The 15,106-nt window shown below is 48.5% G+C and overlaps 1 protein-coding gene across 6 annotated transcripts in view; it reads right to left on the minus strand.

The window, feature by feature from the left end:
• Nucleotides 1-15,106, minus strand: part of NAV2 (neuron navigator 2) — a 727,084-nt gene that overhangs the window by 314,005 nt on the left and 397,973 nt on the right. The window contains exon 1 of one of the 6 annotated variants that reach the window (XM_072793787.1): nucleotides 4,495-4,690. The exons of the other annotated variants lie outside the window; for them this stretch is intronic. The gene's annotated coding sequence lies outside the window, so the exon portion shown is untranslated. Of the gene's footprint in view, nucleotides 1-4,494; nucleotides 4,691-15,106 lie in introns of those variants that run through there. 6 annotated transcript variants of the gene reach the window in all.

Consider the following 15,106-nt stretch of genomic DNA (forward strand, 5'->3'; position numbering starts at 1 on the left):
CCCCACACTGAGTGTGGAGCCTGACGTGGGGCTCGATCTCACAACCCTGAGATCACGCCCTGAGCTGAAGCCAGGAGTCGGACATAGGACTATGGTGTAAGAATGATGATGTTTGAGTGACACAGACTTAAATCTTACAAAATATATTTCCCGGGGAATTTCAAATATCTAATCTACTTGGCTTATCAGGATAGTATGAGAAAGCTCGGAGAATGTTTGCAATTCATTTTAAATACTGTTCTGTCCCACTTCTCTTTGGGAGCTCTTAGAGGAAGACGGTTGGATGAAGTGAGGAATTTCGATAGCCATTTGCAGACGGAGGGGCAGGTGAGTGAACCCCATTTGCTTCACCCCTGTGCCCGGGGAAAGGCAGCCAGTGAACCTGCCTGCTTCCTCCACAGGGTACTGAGGAGGGCAGATGGAAGCACGACACCATCTAAATTAAATCATTCATTTTTTTTTCTTTTTTTTTTTTTTTAATTTATGATAGTCACATACAGAGAGAGAGAGAGAGGCAGAGACACAGGCAGAGGGAGAAGCAGGCTCCATGCACCGGGAGCCCAAAGTGGGATTTGATCCCGGGTCTCCAGGATCGCGCCCTGGGCCAAAGGCAGGCGCTAAACCGCTGCGCCACCCAGGGATCCCTAAATCATTCATTTCAATGGTTGTTTTTAGTTGAACTTACTTCTCTAAATGCAGTGTGTGTGTGTGTGTGTGTGTGTGTGTGTGTGTTTTCCTAGAGTTGGGGGGAGGAAAAAGATACGCAATAAATTATTTGAATGGGACACCTGGGTGGCTCAGTGGTTGAGCGTCTGCCCTTGGCCCAGGGCATGATCCCGGAGTCCCAGGATCGAGTCCCGCATTGGGCTCCCTGCAGGGAGCCTGACTCTCCCTCTGCCTGTGTCTCTGCCTCTCTCTCTGTCTCATGAATAAATAAATAGAATCTTTAAAAAAATAAAATAAATTATTCGAATAAATGAATGTTAACAGTGAAACATGGGTATCTGGATATACTCTTTTTAGAAATACCTACACCTAAAAAAAATAAATAAAAAATAAAAAATAAAAATACCTACACCTGTTTGAGTCCTTATGAATAATCATAAACATAAATGACACTGAGGCTGAAACATACAGCCTCCTGCCTTTCCTTCTAGTATAGAGAAGGGGATCAGAAGTTTCTAGGCAATTCTCTGACTCATGGGCTTCTCCAGTTCCTACCAGATGTGACAAAACGAAGGAGAGATACACACACACATACACACACTAAAGCTGAAATGGGGGTGCCCATCGTGGAATGCAAATGGACTAGCTCTCTTTTTAGGATGTGGCTTCCAAAGAAGTCAGGAAACAATAGCTGTGTTAGCGTGTGGTTGGCACTAAACAGAAGTAGTACTAGGCGATGGCCGACTTCCTTAGCCACAGTTATGGCTGCGGAGCTAAGGGAGCTCCAGGATGCAGATTCACAATCATAAAAGGGAAAGGAAGTGGGTGACTTTCCCTGCATGGGAAGCCATGCCATGAAGATGCTACTGGCAACTAGGGTTCCCCCCCAATTCAGCATAAGAGGGAATAAGAGAAAAGGCTAGAAACAATGCCAAGGAAGTGACTCACCACCAACAGCGCAGGATAAGACCAAATTCCTTGTGGGTCTACCACAGTCATTTTTAGCAGAGATGTCACAAATCACATCCTAGAATATGTTTGGATCAGGGAAAATGTCTTCCGGAGAAATAGCTGCTATCCTCCCTATAAATAACACCTTGGCTCACCATGAATTTTTGGAGGGCAGGGCCACACCTGCTACAGACAGCAACTGAGTTGGGCTCTTCAGCAGCCACAAAGCCTATCCACAAAACTAGGACCTCAGCACGCGAGAAACACAATATCAGAAAGATACCGCAACCCAATATAACCAACGTAACCACAGTATACCTGGTGTAGGATCCTAACAGTCGGTAGGGGGAGGAAGCCTTGCTGGCTTGGGGGAGGTAAGAAGGAAGCCTCCTTCAACTCCAAACACAGGTGTTCCATTTCAGAAGACCCTGCTCAAGTAGTTTGCCTGCTTGTTCAGTTATTTGACAAATATTTTGGGGCCCCACCTCTGGACCAGATATCGCACTAGGTACCAGGAATTCAGGAGGAAATCAGACATGTCCCTCAAGTCATGGAACTTACCTACAAGTTGTGTGAGATGGATGATCAACAGGCTAAGGCCTTTATAAAAGACCATTTCAGTGTACATGGAGTGTTACGAGGGAAGGACAGAGAGTGATATGAGGTAGTGGATGAGTGATTAGGGGGTCAGGGAGACTTTTCTGAAGATAAGATGAGAAGGAAGCATCATGTGAAGAGCTAGGTGAGAATATTCAGGGCAAGGGAACAGCCAAGGGAAAGGCTTGGAGGTAGCAAAGAGCCAGGAATTGTGAAAATTCCTGGAAAGGAAAGGAAAAAAGAGAAGAAGAAAAAAAAAAAAAAAAAGAAGAACAGAAAGGAATCCCCGGTGCCTGCCCACAAAGAAAAAAAGGTAAGATGGGACAACATCAGGTGGCAGGTAGGGGCTAGATGACGTGGGCCCTCCCAAGCCGTGATGGTGCGGTTGGAGTTTGGTCTACATGCAATGGGCAGTCCCGGGAAGGTTTAAACAGGGAGCAACCATGATCTAAGTTTTCAAAAGGTCACTCTGGCCACCCGTGGGAAGACTGGATGGAGGGTTGGGGTCAGGACTGGATGCAGGCAGCCCAGGTACTTGGCTAGTGGAACAGTCCAGGTGCAAGAGGACTTGGGCCAGGTGATGGTAGTGGAGACCACAGAAAGTGAGAAAAAACAACCAGGAAAGACTGGGCACACTTGCGCATGGAATCAAAGCTTCCTGAAAGAATAAATTAGGACTCGGCTGAGTTGGTCGCCTTTCCTAAACTCAATCATCGTGAGAGGGAAATGGAATAGACATACAGCCACTAATTCTGGAAGCAGAGATGAACAACATACGCCTTCACGTGTAGCAATCACCGATTGGCATATAAGACATGCATTCGGACAAGCTCAAGGCAGCATCTCCATCCTTATCCAAGAAAAACGGCTCACTCAGAAATAAGCACCCTGTCTTCCTCTGCCTCCCCCCCCACCATAACCTGAGCCCAGTCCAACTCTGTGGTTTCAAAGTCAAGAGCCTGAAACCTCCCCAGAACAAACTGTAACTTCCAGGGAGGAATGTGCTCTGGCATTATGCTTCAGTAAACCCAGAAGGCGTGCTGAGATAAGAGTATTAAAGGTACCTATTAATGAGGCCGGAAGTCCTGAATAAAGAAGAGATGTCCCAAAGGGAGACATAAACCAGAGCCCGCATCCCGACAGAGGCTGAGTTCCATAGCAGCTGGCAAGCTTGCAGAGAAGGCCTTTGCTTCCCAGCTTCCTCAGAGAGCAGCAGAGGGGTGGCAGCAAGGAGGAGCGGAGGCTTTATTTACTCCATCCTTCCTGACGCCTGGCGTGCATGCCAGACGGTAGAGCTTGAGTCTTTGGTGGTCCTAGAAAAGGGACCACTGTTCTTATTTAAAAGGAGTGCTGTTGGGATGCCTGGGTGGCTCAGCAGTTGAGCATCTGCCTTGGGCCCAGGGCATAACCCCGGGGTCCTGGGATCAAGTCCCACATCAGGCTCCCTGCATGGAGCATGCTTCTCCCTCTGCCTCTGTCTCTGCCTCTCTCTGTGTGTCTTTCATGAATGAATAAATAAAATATTTAAAATAAATCATAAATAAATAAATATAAACGGACTGCTGCCCCCTGCAGCAGACCACAGGATTGGGCTTGGCACCAAGATGGAACCATGCCCTCCATGGCTTCAAACCAAATCCCCCCGGGAGCAAGGGCTTGGACTTCCAGAGGAAAGGAGAGAGGCTGAGGGCAGACAGAAGTGTCAGGACTTAGGTGTTCCTCAAGCCTGAGACCTGGACCTAAGTATGTGTGTGTTAGGGAGACCGGCAGGAAAGGAGGCTCTCCCTTCATTCTCTGAATTGAATCACCTCCTGCCACCATTTAGGTCTACGAATTAGCCATGTGTACATGTGAAAAACAGGTCCCCCCACCCCATGCCCATGGTGGTCCTTCCCTCATGGGGGCCCAGCAGCAGGGCTATACAGAGAAGGCAGGAGAGGACGAACACCTGCACCCATCTCCTATGGGCTCAGCACCGTGTTAGCATCTCTGCTCACATAAGGCCTTTCCAGAACTCCACGAGAAATCATAGGTGGGAAGGACTGGCCATCTCCATTCTAGAGGAGAGGGAATGAGGCCCAGATCCAGGTAATCGGCGCACAGCAGAGATGAAACGTGGAGTCGATCCCATTTCCCATATGCTTGCCACACCTACCAAGCACCGCCACAGCTCTGCTCTTCCCAGCCCTACTCTCCTCCAGGAGGCCTGGGGGCCTGCTCTCTGGATGGACGCAGCCCCAGCTTCTATCCCAACCACTTGGCTTGCCCCCAAACACTTACCGAGCTTAAGAAAGGTGACGAGTCACGGATGTTCTCACTCAGAAACTCTTTCTAAGGGAAAGAAAGAACTCTACAGCATCCCCAACTCTGCTACTGTGTGCATTCACCAACCGCAAAGGGATGGGGTCTCTCTGCAGATTAAGGTGGTCCTTTGAGAGGCTCCAGGCACCGCTTCCTGCTGCCTAGTGCGGGGTGTGGAGACCTGCTATGCCAACATCGGCTTCCCACGAGCTCTGCACCTGGCCAGGAAGGGAACTTGGCGGGCTTGACACGCTCACAGGCTGCAGCAGATTGGTGCACGCAGTGTGTGGGGTGGGGTGGGAAGGCAAGGGGAGGGGTTCCTTTGCCATGCCCTCTTCATCTGGCAGCCGGTGAGGTGGTAATGGTTAACCCGGGAGGGGTGCTCCATCCTCCTCTGGTGTCGTTGGTATGAGTACCGTCAACCCCTGCAGGCCTCATCTGCCACCAGGGCCTGGCACGGTTCCTAGCAGTGAGTGGTGAAGGGTACAGATTTTTCAGTCCAGATTGATCCGGGGTCAATCATTGTGGCTCCCCTTCTCACTAGGGATGGGACTCAGGGTAAGTCACTATCTTTGGGGATTCAGTATCTTTATGTATACAGTGTGGATAACAACAGCACTGATGTCACTGAGCTGTCGTGCAGAGTAAATGAGATGATGCATGTAAAGGAACAGTTAACAGGACTTGCCGCCTCGCAAGTGCTCAGAGCCTGTTCACTCATAGAAAATAGAAGTACTTTTTAAACAAATGTCACTGAAGTCAAAGGGCTTCCTTGGAAGCAGCAGCAGATCCAACTCTAATAGCCCCTCTCTTTCACAAACAGAAAAAGGAACAATTTAGGCACCCACCCGGTGGCAGACGCTGTGAGGACCACCCACAAGCTCAGCATCCTCACCCCTAGGGAAGCAGTAAGAGATCCGGCCCTTGATCAGCACCTCCTATACGGGCCGGTGCCTTCATATGTGCCACCTCAAATCTACTGACCAATCCTGCAGAGCCAGAATTATTCCTACGGAGGGGGAGTCTGAGCCTCTGAGATGTCAGATAACTTGCCCAGGGTCACACAGTCAGCATGCGGCTGGGATTCACACGGTGACAAGAATATTTTGTGGCCCTTACACTGTGCCAAGTGTTTTTCTGAGACCTTAGGTATATTAATCCATTTACTCCTCAGCACACGGGGCAGTACACAATATCACAATTATCCCTATTTCACAGAGGAGAATGACTGAGGTCCAGATGGGTTACGCAAGGTCACATGGTCAACAGCTAGGCTGGAACAGGAGCCAAGGCAGGCCTTGCTTTAACCATTGCCCAAAGTGCCCTAATTACCTCCCAAAAGACAAAAAACAACAACAAAAAAAAAAAAAAAAAAAAAAACCAACCCTTGTTCTGCTCACTACACCATCCTGCCCCTAAGAATGAAACTCGTGGGTGCTGAGAACACTTTTCTAATAAGAGACAACTGTGTTGGAATCAAAAACGCGCTGGGCTGGAAGTCAGGAGACTTTGGGCTGTGACCTTAGGCAAATCACTTTTCCTCTCTGGATTTCAGTTGGCCCAAGTATAAAGGATTGGTTTGGATTAGAACTTTGCCCTGAAGACTTACAGCTTTAACAGTATATGGTTCTCTGGAATGGGCCTTCCCCCCTTCCTGAGGAAGACCATGAGGTCCATGGAAATGTGGGCTGAGGTTGCTGACAGGCCCTTCCCAGAGCAGCCAAAGCACGTCTGATGGAAGGAGCCGGCAAGCGGCCGCGTGTATGAGGGCCGGCCCACAAGTGAGCATCTGAGGCTGGGAGATCCTGGGCAATTTACCAGACTCTTGGTTTTTCCCCTTTGGCAAAGACAGGGAAATAACTTGCCTTAGTGGGTTGCTTTGAGGTCATAAAAATGGCCATAAAGCATTTTCCCAGATTCAAAGTCCGGGTTTGCAAAATGCTCTTGAACTCAGCCATGAGAAGAGTAATCAGAGAAGAAGTCGGGACTTTGCAGGATTCCCAGAAAGCAGTCTGAGAATGTAAAGAATCTTCATTACTTCTCCATGCTTCTTACGGCTGAGAGTCTGGTCCAGAAAGAAGAGAAAAAAGCCCTAATACTAATTCAAAGCAACTCAGAAGATACTCAAAATAGTACTTTGCTGCTTAGTAGATGTATATGCTATCCTGTTCTCCAAAGTCTGCATCTCTCTCCCCTTGGATAGTAAACTCTCAGGGATATGAAATTTGCCTGGCTCTCATCAAGACCTGCTGAGTTCCTGATTTGTTTCCAAGGCAAGACATAAGTACGCCTCCCTATATAAAAACTCACCTAATTCTCTTCTCTTTTTCGTCAGTGCCTCGATGATTCAACTCAAGTCAACAAACACGCATTGATCATGTACTAGGGGCCAGGTAGTATGCCATTTGTACACTCTGGCTGAATAATGCCTGAAAATAGCCTCAGTGCCTTAGACTTGCAGCTAGGCATGAGGATGGGGGATCAAACCTTCCCTATAGAGGTCTGAGAAGGTCGAAGAATGACCTTGGGGTTTCGACTACTTGCTTAAAGTCTGTTTATGTTCATCATTACGTATTCACGTGACATTTATTACATAAATGCTTCATGTAAGAATGAGTGATTGATTCACTTATTCAAAGATTATTTCTTTGGCAGTTACTCTTTATCAGGCATTTGCTGACAGTCCTGAGAGGTTCCAAGAAGAAAATTGGCATATTACTTATTTTATCAGAAGTCTAATTCCAGAGATGTGCTGTTACCAATTTTAAACTAGATTAATGGCATCTCTGGACGCCTGGGTGGCTCAGTGGATGAACATCTGCCTTCGGCTCAGGGCGTGATCCCGGGGTCCTGGGATCCAGGCTGCACTGGGTTCCCCACAGGGAGCCTGCTTCTCCCCCTGCTTCTGTCTCTGCCTCTCTCTGTGTGTCTCTCGTGAATAATTTTTTTATAAGATCAATGGCATCTCTCTTTCTTAATTCGTTTATTTAGTCAGCACATATTGGGCACCTATCTTGTGCCTGGTAGTGGAGACATGTTCAAAAGCAGTTAAGCAGGATTCTTGCCTTCATGGGGGCCAGCAATCTGATGAAGGAGAGATGTTTGAAGGAAAAAACAAGGGACTGAGATTTTGGAGAAGACACTCCTACATGAGACAGCTGGACAAGCCAGGGAAGGTCTCCATGAAGGAGCTCCACTAGGTTGGGTTCTAACGGATGGGAAAGAGCCAGTCATATGAAAAGTGGGAAGAGCACTCAGGCCAAGGTGATAGTCTAGGTGCGCTCCTAGGAGGGAAGGGAAAGATTTGGTGAGTTCAAGGCAAGACGGTGCAGCTGGAGGCTGGCGAGCAAGCTAAGAGGATACAGAAGAGAGAGGAGAAGAGGCAAAGGAGATAGTATAGGGTCTTCTAAGCCACGGCGAAGAGTTAGGGTTTTATTCTTTGTGGAAAGTGAAGCCACTGAAATGTACTTGAAGCAGGAACGCCAAGTGGCGCCTTTTCTATTTTTGTCACCCCTCGGGTACTCCACAGACATTGGACTAAAAGCAGACAATAGTGAGACTATGAGGACTTGTTAGGAGACCACCGAAGCTCTCTGAGGTTGAAGATGATGGTGTCCTGTCCCAGAGAAAACGAGAAGTGGTCCAGCTTGAGACCCGCTGGGGAGGTGCAAACAGAAGTACCACCTACTGGAACGAAGGTGTGTAGGAAAAGGAGGAATCGAGGAGTCCAGGGAGAGACGCAGCTCTGGCTTGAGCAGCTGGGAAATGGCAAGGCTCGTTGCTGCAGTGGTTCTAACATGCAGTGATTTTGCCCCCTAAGGGGACATCCGGAAACTCAGGGAATCACTTCTGATCATCCCCACTAGAGGCCTACTAAATATTCTATAATATTCTATAATATTCTGTAATATTTAGTAGGGATGAAGAAGCCAGGGATGCTGCTAAACATCCCACAATGCCCAGAACAGCCCCCAATGACAAATACTTACTGGGCCCCACATGTGCACGGTGCGGAGGCTGAGAACGCCTGGCTTACAGAAGTGCAAAGAGCGAGGTACGGAGATGGTCGGAGGGGCTTACTCAGCCCCACATCTGGGACATATTAAATTTGAAATATTCGTGTTAAATCGTCCTTGGAACCGCACTGCTCAGAATGGAGAAGGTAAAAAAGCGAGACCAGTATCCTGGGTCCTTTGAGGAGAACAGCGAGGCCTCTATCTCTGAGCTCAGAGAACCAGGTGGTCTTATTCATAATCCTCTCTCCTGCTAACTTGTGAGAGAAATTTCATAAAATCAAGAAAATGTGAGTCTTTACACTTGCCACTCACCCTATTGGCAACCCTTCCTTTCTCCTGCTCCAAATCCTGCTCATTCTGCAAGCCCAGCACCAGGTCCGAGATGTGCGAGGCTCCCCTAAGGACGCCCACCCTGGCCGTGTCTGAAGTCAGGGAAGTCCGACTTTTCCAGCACTTGCTACGTGCCAGCCCTTCTGTAGGTATGCCGTCATGTTATCACACACATAGCTCTTTAAGATTTCTGACATTCTTGGCAAGAAAAGATTCCACCAACCTTCCAGACACAGAAACTGAAGCCTAGGCGAGTCAAGTAATGATCTGGACCAAGTTCTTTTGGTTTCCAGAATCCAGGCACGATCCAGGCTGTCTCCCTCTGATCTCCTGGAGCACTTCATCTACACCCTCTGGAGGATCACTAGGTCCCGCCTCAGACCACAGCTCCCCGGAACACAGCCTCCCTGTGCATGCGAGTAGCTGGCACACAGCTCTGGCTCGATGATTTGTACAAGTGTTCCCCCTGTGTCAGTCCGGCCTCCCCGGCTGGTCTGTTAAGAACTTGAAGGCAGGGAGCCTGTTGAGGACCTTCTCCATCTTCCCTCTTTCCCAAGACCCCTCTTGGATTCCCCGAAGAAGGAAGCACCCTCTGTGTTTCTGGCTTCCCTCTCCACCCGCCATGGGAGATGCGGCATCTAATCTGACCTGGCAAAGATCAGTACTCTTAAGCGGGGTTCAAAGGCAGGAATTAGAGCAAAGGCTCCTTGCAGTCTCCTTCACTTCTGGAGCGTAGGTACCCCTGGCCCTCTTTTCTTCTCTGTTTAGCACGTCCACCTGGGAGCCCAGGTGGCAGGTGACATTAGCTCGACCTTGTGACCCATGCGTGGGAGAGAAGGCAGGAAGCCTTCCTTTGGACTCGGACCTGAGTCATATTCTCTAAAATTTATCACAAGTGCTGGAGTTGGGGAGTTATAAGGTGCTTCACGAGGTGAATAAAGGCCACTTGTCTCTGTCCCCAGGAAAGAGAAGGGATGAGGGCTCAGTTTTGATTTATGTCGCATTCCCATCCTCCTGCATGGGTTGGACCACAGTTTAGATGAGCATTCAGTAAAACCTGAAAAATGATATAAATAACTTCTAGCATGGTCCTGCCAAACCAACCCGTAATGTCTCAATCCCCTGTCTTTCCAACCTGGTCCTCCTGGCTCTCTGGCTCCTCTCAGTGACACTGCCGCAGTCCAAATTCCCCAGGCTAGGGGAATCTCCGGAAGCTTTAAACCCCACTCTTTGTTTGTGACCATCAGTGGGCCAGCCCTGTCGACTCTGCCTCCACAAGACTCCTGCCCAAAGAATGCCTCTCCCATGCCAACACCTTAGCTTTGACTTACTCTATCGAGAGAAGCCCACCAAAGCATAAACCCTGGGAGGAAAGCTAGGACATCTCCATCATCTCTGCATTCCTCAGAACTGAACCCAGCACCTAGGACACACCAAAAGCTGACAACCTGGAGCAACTGTGAAACCACCACTCCAACAGTCTCAGGCCATGAAATTGAAACAGGGACAGGTGGAATGGGCTGCAGTGTTTCTTCTTCCTAATGCAACATTAACTATCAGAATCAATCAGACCCCCACACTCCTCTGCTGCCAAAGCACAGCTATACCTCACATATAGTACCTCACCTTCAATCAGTAACTACGAGCCGGGGACACACAGTAAAAGCCAGAGATAGTTGACAGTAGCTTGACTTCATGATAGCTTGACTTCCAATATTAAAGGCCTGGTTATTTGCTCCAGACCTCAGTCCAGAACCCCAGTTTCTGATGACAGTAAGTCAAGATCTTGTGTTATGTGCATGTGTGTGTCTGTGTGTGTGCATCATAAAGGAGGGTGGAGGGGAAGGAAGGGGAGACAGGGAAACGACCACTCTCTCCTCCTTGGAAGGTACAAGGCGGATCTCCACATCCCTTGTATTTCCTGGGCCCAATCTACCTGGGGAGCCACCCAGGAGCCAGCACAGCGGGGAAACTCCTAGAATAACTGCCACTGCCTTAGACATCCCAAGCAGCTACAAACGCAGAAACACTCAACCAACACTGGATCTGGAGTGGACCTCTACTGCCAGGGAGCCAGACTGCACCTTGAACCAACATCCAGAGACCCCTGCCAGTGACTGCTCAGACCCACTCGAGTTATTTCATTAACCTTACAACAAACAACCCAGCATTTTAGGTGATTCAACTTTCCATTATGTTGACACATCAGAATGGTGAGGTTAGAACTGCCCCATTCGCTGAACACATAATGTGTGCCAGGTGCTGTGGTGGGGATGATGGAGAGTCAATTGCTGTCCCTCCACCACCATCCTCCCACCTGCCAACCAGGGCTTATGCTTTAATGGGTGTCTGCAGAGAGTCAAGGTAGGCTGAAAGCAAGGGGGTAGCATGGAAAGTGGGATTGTTTATCCACAGCAGCTACTGTGAAGACAAAATCAATAGGGCTTAGCTCCTGAAACATCCTGGAACTGTACCATAGATGGTCTCCTTAGTGTTCTCCAACAGCCTCCTTGAAGAAGCCTATTTGACTCATAAATCAATCTCCATAGTCTTATAATACTGGAAACTTCCAGGAATTAAGTGAAAGGATAATGCACCAAACTCCAAACTCCTAACATTATCTAATTATACTCATGCTCTTTTTCTTTTCTTGACCAACTTGCTGTCCAAGAGTGTCCATGGATGAGAACTTTTCTCCTCCTTACCTGGCGTAAGGCAGGAAGGCAGCCAACCTTTACAGAGTCATAAGCATCTTGGGAAGGCAGGAGAGAAGAGAGAACATGGCACGTACTCAAGAAGTACAACGGGAAACAAACCTACTTGGTCCCCAAATTGTCCTGGGTCCAGAAATCAATTAATTCAGAAGGGGTCCTCCTTGAACCATAATGTGGCTCAATTTGCAAGAGGGCGTAACAAGGGAAGCAGTGAGGCAACCTCTAAAAACTGAAGGCTACTGTGTCTACAGCTCCCCGCTCCTCCCCATACAGCAGCCAGACATTACTTGGCAGAGAGAACACTTACTATGGCAGTTAGCATTTAAAAATAAAATTTAAAAAAAAAAAGCCAACCGATGCAATAAACTCAGTTCATTTAATTTCAAAACATGAACTCACTGCTATCTCAGGAAATATCACCTTACTCTTTGGATGAAAAGTTACCCCAAGTCTAGGAGGCATTCAACAGTGAGAAAGTAACGTACTTTAGTTGGCTTCCCCAGGCTTAAGTTTCACCAAAACAAGTTTCGTACCAAGATTAGCCGAGTACCGGGTAATGGGATACGGCAAGGTTACGTCATCTGTGGCCCATTTCCAGAGAAACATGGCTTTTCCAGGTGGAATTCTAAGTGCTCCCCTCTTGCTCTGTACAAACTTGGCTACAGCCGTTTGCAGGGTGGGTAATGGCAGACGCATTAAAACCGGTTACAGGCGAGGAGACCTTGGGCAGGTCATTTCATCTCTCTGGGTCCCTGTTTCCTCCATTGTGAAGTGGATTGTTGGGGGCCACTGGTCGTGGGCCCCTTCCTGAAGTAACTTCCCAAGATTGTTAGTCCTGGATTGGACGGACTGTCTAATTCTTCCCGTGGCTGCCCCCGCATGCTGTCCCCTATCTGAGCTTGGAGTCAAACACCCAAGCGCTTGTGAGTCTTACTTTCTACGAGTATGGATGGAAGCAACTATTTGGCAAGTCAAGTCAGCTCACCTCCCAAGGGCACTGCTTAGCTGAATTTCCAACCCCTGCGTTAATGAATCCACCTTGCACATCCCTAACCCCTTCCCAGGCACAGCAAAAGGTACGAGGAAGAACAATTTTTGCCCTTGGGGATGACAATGATGGTAGTGAATTTTTATTGACAGCCTGTGAGGTGTCAGGTCCTACACTGAATGCTTTACTTGCATTCCCTCATTTAATTCTCACTAAAACCCTATTACATATGCATAACAGATGAGGGAACCGACATGTAAAGAGATGAAAGGAGTCACCCAAGACCTCACAGCTAGAATGTAGCGGAGCCCAGGATGTGAATCTAGGTCTGTCTGACACCACACTATCTTTTAAGTCAATCTCTATATTTGGAATAAGGAAGTTTACGTACCAAGGCATCTCACTTTGCCCAGGACAGGCCCAGTTTACACCCATATCCCACTGCAATTATTGATAGCGCCCCCTTCCACTCAGAGAAGTATCCTGGCTTGGATAATCAATTATACGGGCACATACTTACAACATCTCCCTGAGGAGTAATAGTAATGATTACAGTCACGTCACAATTGCAGCAAATCCCTCCTCGACTACGCTATGTAAAATAGTGACCGCCCCCAGACTCCCTACCCTCTTACCCTGATGTATTTTTCTCCATAGCACTTAGCACCGTAGAAAAGGAATATATATTTTATCATTTGATTCTTTCACTAAAATACAGATATTTTAAAATACTTCTAGGGAGTTCCTATTATGCCACCTTACTGTTATGAAACACCTACACTGATACTTGTTTTCACCAACCAAAACAACATGAGAAGGGGATCTTCATTTTTACAAAAAAAAAAAAAAAAAAAAAGGGGGGAAACTGAAAATAGCATTCTGCATTTGTTTTGCAGGAAGCCCTGACAGAGGCGGTGCCTCTCCCGAGGAGCGAGTGGTGCCACCGAGCTCCCTACCCGGGAACTAAGCGTTTCAGCATCAAGCCCACAGCTCTGAACTGTGTCTGTGAGCATCTGTGCTCTCTCTCGATTTATTTTGTGTCTCTATTAGCAAGATAGATGTCCTCAGGTATCAGAAAAGCCTAAGAGAACGCTGTCTTTTGGATCTGGGAATACTCAAAAAATTTCCATACAAATTAATGATAATTGCTTCTTCGCTTTTTTCTTTTTTCTTTTTTGTCTTATGAAAGGTTTCATAGGAATACTCTACTTTCAGATAGAGCGGGGAGCCTGTATAAATGCCAGGCAGGCAAAAATTTCTTTTTGTTTAGCAGCATCTCCCCTGGTATGCAGTAAATGTTTCATCATTAATTATATCAATGCTTGCTGGCTGAATGAATGAATGTAGCAGCAGCATCATAACAAAAGCTGACATTTATTGAGCATTTACTATGTGCTGGGTGCTGCTCAAAAGACCTATTTTATCAAGCAACCCCCAACAGACCCAAGTTTGGAACAGTTATCACCATCGCGAAGAAAAAGCCTCAGAGAAATGAGGAAGTAGCCCGCTCAAGGGCCCAGTGCGGGAGGTGGTGGAGCTGGGAGGAGACTGAGGCTGGCTGCTTATACTCCTAACCTGGCTCTGGCAGCACAGCTCGGGAGTTAGGGCCCTGTGCGACGGAACGCGGGCCAGCAGTGCTGCCGGCCAGGGGGTGGGGTGGTCAGGCAGGGCTTCCCGGAGGGCAGGGGACTTGATCTGAGCTTCGGAAGATAGGATGGTACATGGACGAGTGGAAGAAGCATTCAGTCCCAGGGAGCGGTGAAGGCGCGAAGTCCCAGGGCCCACCACGCTGATTGCACTGAACAACCTCCACCTGGAGGCCCGGCGCGGTAAGATTCAGGGCGCTGCTGTCACCTCGAGGGCCCCGTATCCCTGGAGGGGTCAGACTTCATCCACTAGTGAGCAGGATTCCACAAAAGCTTTCTGACCCGGAACAAGTTAGTCTGCAGTCTGAATTCTGGAAACTTCCTAACAATGCCAGAGAAGCTGCCAGGAGCTGCGGCTGAGGACCAAGCCCCAGCCCCGGACCGGCTGCAGACAGGGCACACACTGGAGCTGGCAAGAATCCCCATAAGAAGCACCTGCCTATGGATTCAGGTGTGTTTAGGATCCTGCCCTGGTCCCCGTGAGCACGCAGTCCTTCTCTCCGTGACCAAGACCCCGTCTCACGCAGGGGCTAGCTCCTGTCCCACGCCACAGCATCACAACCACAGGCCATTTGCATCTTCGGTGGCAAGGACAACCGTCTCCTACAGCCCAGGCTTCCCAACTCTCTCCACCACTTTCTTGTTTCCCTGGTTAATCAGCCCCTGTCGACTCATTCTAACCCCTCACCTCGTTTCACGGCCTCTCCGTCTCCCTGGCTGCATCTCCTAGAACGTCACATCTGCCACACCTGAGTCAAAAAGAACCACCCCTGGGAACAGCCCATGTGGCACCAGCCAGGAGCATCAGGCAGTCTGGTCCCCACGTCCTGGACAACCCAACAAGCCGAGAGACCTAAGGCTTAGCCACACACGCCTTCTGGGTGGTTGGCAATATAT

The sequence above is a fragment of the Canis lupus genome, chromosome 23, assembly GCF_048164855.1.
Source record: "Canis lupus baileyi chromosome 23, mCanLup2.hap1, whole genome shotgun sequence".
Taxonomy (NCBI): domain Eukaryota; kingdom Metazoa; phylum Chordata; class Mammalia; order Carnivora; family Canidae; genus Canis; species Canis lupus.